We start from the raw sequence: 5,780 nt of genomic DNA, 5'->3' as shown, positions 1-5,780 counted from the left end.
AGAATTAACCTGCAATACTGCATTCTAACCACTGTGCCACCATGACTAATTAGTGGGTGCTCCTACAATTGCATCTGTCTGCAATAGGAACAGAAGTTTATACTAAATGGATGATCACAGACTATTTCCTAGCATTACTTTAAAACAGTGTTTCCCAACCTCAGCAACTTTAAGATATGTGGACTTCAACTCCCAGAAGTGGAAAATAATTTTTCACTGATCTAAAAAAATACAGTAGCAGATATTTAGATACAAAAGCTACAGCTGTCTTGGCTCGGAAGAATATCAACAATAAAATGCCAATTTTATCAAGATTCAGTTTTTATCCAAATTATTGCAATAAGAATCGAAAAGTCATTGACTGGCAAAGAAAAATAACTAATTTAATTTGGTCAAATAAAAGGCAGAAGATCAAACTATATTCTACAAAATGCAAAAGAATGAGGTGGATTAGCCGCACAAATTTTAAATTATACTGTCATATTGCATTACAGATTCGATTACATCACTGTATAGTTGTATTGTAGTTATTATTATATTATATTATATTATATTATAATTATTATATTATATTATATTTATTATGTTATATTATATTTATTATGTTATGTTATATTGTATTGAATAGGATTACTAGAAAACCTGCAGAAATATCTTTGCTCTAGCACAAATACAACTGTCTGGTGTCTACAAAATTGTTTAATTATAGATAGCTTTATTAAAAGTAATGAATGAGACAAATATAAAAAAGAATAATGCCAGCCTATTGCCTCTGCCCTCAGTGTTAAATTTTTATGAAGGTGTATATTCTAAAAAAAATTGATCAATGTAGAAATAACTATTTGTATATATAGCTAGTGCTAAACTTTACTAAAACAAAGATCAGATATTTCAAGAATCTTTCCTTGGAATAGCTAAAAAAGCATCATTGATTTCATTACCTTCAAAGTTTTGTTCTATGGAAACTACAAAAACAGTATGGAATACTTAGAAACTGATCAAATTTGAAATGATCAAATTTGAAAAAATTATCAAATTTAAAAACTATCTGTTAGGGCAGGGGTCCCCAACCCCCGGTCCGTGGACCAGTACCAGGCCGCAGCATGCCAGCAACTGGTCTGCACAAACAAGCAAAGCCCCATCCACGGGATGCAGGCAGCACACAAAACCATGCACCCTCCAGTCTGCAGAAAAACCTCTCTCCACAGAACCGGTCCCTGGTACCAAAAAGGTTGGGGACCTCTGTGTTAGGGCAATGAGTTGCTACTGAAATGTGAGTCAGAAACTGAACAAGTCAGATTACATGATTATAAATTGATGCAAAATTTAAATAGGACAATTGATAGTCAATAAGGGGAACATCACTAGAAATCCAATACTAAATTTGCTCAGGAAAAACAAGATGTTGTTTTCAATGATATACTGCTCCAGTATTGATTTTCAAAATAGATGATGCATTTTCAAAAAGCAGATGGAAATGTAAAAATGTAATATCATTACACCTTTCCATATATGATGGCAATATCACAAAGCCCAGCAATTCTGGAAGGTGATTTATCATATTGTATAATGAAGTACATGTTAAATACTCATTTTCCTTTGCGGACAGCTGTTTTGCTATCAAGCATCACTGAACCTTATATTTACACAAAATATACAAAATTAGCTTTGTACATGGTAACAGCTGCTATGATGCTGTATGGTTCCCATTAGAAATAACACATTAGAAATAATTCTTACATTAGAAGACCAGAAAACTAAGCTCTGGGAACACAGATCATTATTTAAAAAACCTTCATACAGTAATTAAAAATAAGTTTGGCAGTGTTAGCTTGGAAACATCTGTTGGGACCCAGGAAGTTGGCCTTGTCTGACACATCTCTGAAATGAGATGCTTCTTGATAATTTGGGTCACTCACATCCTGATAGCGTTCTGGAAAGAGTTGAAGACCTAACCTAACCAGGATTAAGTCCATTTTGGATCTGTATGGGGGCAGGATGTTAGCCAGTCTTGTGGTCTGTTTTTGTTTATTGCCTCTTATTGATTTGTTGTTGCACTGTATTTTTATTTTTTATTGTTTGTATTTTGTTTAGTTTCATTATATAGTGCTAGTTGAGATTTGGGTGATGCCTAAATAGAACAAATTAGTTTTCAAAATCCCATACTAGGAGATTCCCTTCTCCTAGTCCTTATTTAATGCTCTATTTGATTCTAACATTGATTATGCATCACATTGCAGAAGATATTCTACACTGCATGCAGTTATAATACATTATAACTTTGTAAGTAGTTTTTCCATTTAAAATACATTTATTTATTTAAAGTTTCTTTAGCCAGTGTGTTTTGTTGCTTTGTAGTGGAATTGGCTATGATAATGAACCGTCTCTATGGTGGAGTGTGTTATGCAGGAATTGATACTGACCCTGAACTAAAATACCCCAAAGGTGCTGGACGAGTGGCTTTTTCCAATCAACAGAGCTACATTGCAGCCATCAGTGCCCCGTTTGTTCAGTTTCAACATGGTGATATTGATAAACGAGTAAGTTTGGAGAGAAGAAATAAGCTTGTTTGCTTTTCATAAGTTACACAACACAATCATTGATAAAATTGACTGTTTATTGTGTCTGTTCCTTTTTTTATAAGAGCAAGCAGAATATTATGAGGGACATATAATAATTAGTGTGTGAGTAGGGAGGGATACAAGTACCAACTAGATCTCAAGCCAGTTGAAAAATCTAATTAGCAGCTGGGTGTTCATCATAATTTGTTTCCTAGTACTTGCATCTAATAGAATTCTTTGAGTAACTGTTTAGATTGTAGAGATATAATATTGTATATAATTTTAAATAATATAAGATTTTTTTTCTTATTTGTGCTCATAATACTTAACTTTACACAGTTTTCTTTTCCTAATTAACCTATTTCTGATTATTACTTGTGGCATTATGTTTTCTGAAGCTTTTTTAGCCAGGCATTGATTTTGTTTCAATATCAGTTGTTTCTGAAATGTATTATTAAAATAAAGAGCTGTCACCAAATAGGAATCAAGCCTGGTTGACCACCAAGATAAATTTGCAGTGCTGATCATCTCCATCAATAATTTTGAGGTCTTCCAAAGATATATTTTTTTAATTACTCGTAGGATTACTATTGAAAATAGTAGTGATACTTGCTGCCTTGATACCTTAATTCTTTATTTGCAGTTTTGTAATAATTGTGAATTATATTTACAAAAAGGGAAATGACAAAGCAAAATGAATAAGAATTGTTTGTTACTTCTGACTAAAAGGTTCAGACAGGATAACAGACTTGTCATTCTATTTTATATAGCATGTATGTATTCTATAATATTATTAAGAAGCATAATTCTGTAGCATTACTTCACCAATGTGGGATTTGTTCATGGGATGTTCCACTGTGTTATCCAGGAGGAGGGGAAAACAATATTCCAGAATCCAAATATTCAGTATTAATGTTTCTTTTTCATGTGTCTGTTTTTTAAACAGGTGGAAGTAAAACCATATGTGTTGGATGACCAGATGTGTGATGAATGCCAGGGTGCACGATGTAGTGGAAAGTTTGCTCCCTTTTTTTGTGCCAATGTTACTTGTCTGCAGTTTGCTGGGCAAACCTCCACTCTCGGGCAGGGCGTGAATTCCATAAGCCATTGGTCAAGGAGGGGGCAGACCAGCCACCGCAGATCCACTTCCGCTGGAATTGAAAAGGAAGGAAGGAAGGAAGGAAGGAAGGAAGGAAGGAAGGAAGGAAGGAAGGAAGGAAGGAAGGAAGGAAGGAAGGAAGGAAGGAAGGCTTCCTCAGCTTGAAGATACTGATATGTAGAAGAAATAATTGCATTTTCTGTTTTTCACCCCAGCTCTCTTAAATCTACATCTGTTTTCAGCAGCCAAAATACTACAAAGCCTCTTGTTTTTCCCCCAAATCCTACATCTCAGGCTTACTAGTTTTTTTTCTGATATTTTCATGTAATAATAATAATAATTTGTATTTTGTCCAATTTATTTTTATATGTAGAATTAAATGAGAGAATGTTTTTTTTGCGTGGGGCACACTGTCTGTTGCTATAGTTAGTGAATGAAACATGCACTTATTTCCAAACATGGGTTTTTAACTTCAAGATCTGCCCCACTAATTTACCAAAGGTAGCAAAAATAGAGAAGAGGGAATATGTCTGCTACAAAAAGCTTATTTTTTACTGCTGTTGCTATTTTCAATGTATACATCATTTTTAAAAAATAGGGTTAGTTTTTTTGCTCTCCATTTTGACTTGCAAGAAGTAATACCTCAAGATATTCTGATTTATTAGTTATTTTTAAACATTTTAAACATTAAACAAGCTGTATTAGCTTTGCTGCTATACAAGTGTTATATGTAATGCCACCTATAAATATAAAACATTTTAAGATATTCTGCATTACCCATTAAAATGCAGGCAGCACAATATGGCACAAACTGCCATAGTTTTAGAATGTGAAAATTGCATGTTTACTTACTTGCATACAGCATATGCATGCACTAGATTTAACAGGAGATAGGTTATGATCAATTTTTTAAAATAAGGCTCTGAAATCTAGATAGCATGAACACACAGAAAAATTTGTAACGAAGGACCTGCATGTATTATTGTGACTCAAGCTTTTTTTTTCTAAAAATGTCCTACATGTATACAATATGCAAATTAGTTTTAAATTAGAAAGTGCAGCCATTTTGTGACCAGGTGGATGCAGGAATTCAATTTTTATAGATTGGATGTATTGTTGTAGTTGATGTGGTGTGAGGTTCTAATTCCTATGGAATAATATAGCATAGACACAAACATTAGAATACTTTATTATTTACTTCAATCCCATTGATTGTTCATGGTTAAAACTTCCTCTCCAAAACAAAGATGGGCCCCACTGCTAACCAGTCACCAAATGGGAAACTACTGAGAAATGAGCACTAAAACATACTGATACCAAGAAAATACTTTACTAATAAAAATCTAAATAAAGTCAAAATGGAGATGGTATAATATTTTACAGCTAGTTGCAGAAAGTAAATCTTATCTTGAAGACAACAGTGAAACCAGGCTTAAATTGTCTATTTTTGACCTCAGTATATTGACAGTATGTTTATCCAAATGATATCACTATTGCGTGAAATCCAGTTCATTTGCTGACAGTCAAGTTTAGATTTTAATGGAAGTGAAGCCGTTTCAAGTAATGGTATTGGATCCAAGCTTTTGGGTGTGTAATCAAGCAAACAAAACATTTTCTTTCTTTTTTTTAATTGAAAATTTTTAGGTTTTACAAAAAGAAAAGATTCCCCTCCCCCACACCCTCCCACCCCTCCCCTACCCTCCCCCAATCTTCCCAGAGCTGAATACAGGCTTAATTAAAAAAAAATTAAAAAAAATCTTAAAACACTTATGAACCATAAACAAATCTAAATACGTTAATTAAACAAATTATAAAATAATTAACAACAATATATAAAAAATACAAGAAGAAAGAAAAGAAAAAACAGAAAAAGAAAAAATAAAAAAAATAAAAAGAAAAGAAAATATCTAAGAAATATCTTAAACTTCAATTATAAATTATTCAAAAACTAAGTAATATTTTTTTATATCCAACTTATATTGTATGAAATCTATCCATCTTTTCCATACCAGGAGATACTTCTCCTGCGATTGATCTTTCAAGAAAGCCGAAATCTTTGCCATTTCCTCCAAATAAGAAACTTTAAAAAACCATTCTTGCAATGTAGGCAAAGATTCCTT

The 5,780-nt window shown here is 32.8% G+C and overlaps 1 long non-coding RNA gene across 1 annotated transcript; it reads left to right on the top strand.

Moving 5' to 3' along the window:
- Nucleotides 1-2,264: 2,264 nt before the first annotated feature.
- LOC120308041 lies at nt 2,265-4,059 on the top strand. The gene is made up of 2 exons (XR_005556723.1): nt 2,265-2,540; nt 3,508-4,059. It is a non-coding gene; the product is annotated as an uncharacterized LOC120308041 (long non-coding RNA).
- The last annotated feature ends 1,721 nt before the right edge of the window (nt 4,060-5,780 follow it).

The sequence above is a fragment of the Crotalus tigris genome, unplaced genomic scaffold, assembly GCF_016545835.1.
Source record: "Crotalus tigris isolate CLP2741 ecotype Arizona unplaced genomic scaffold, ASM1654583v1 scf7180000017855.1216408, whole genome shotgun sequence".
NCBI lineage: Eukaryota > Metazoa > Chordata > Lepidosauria > Squamata > Viperidae > Crotalus > Crotalus tigris.
This window is presented reverse-complemented; position numbering and strand designations above follow the sequence as displayed.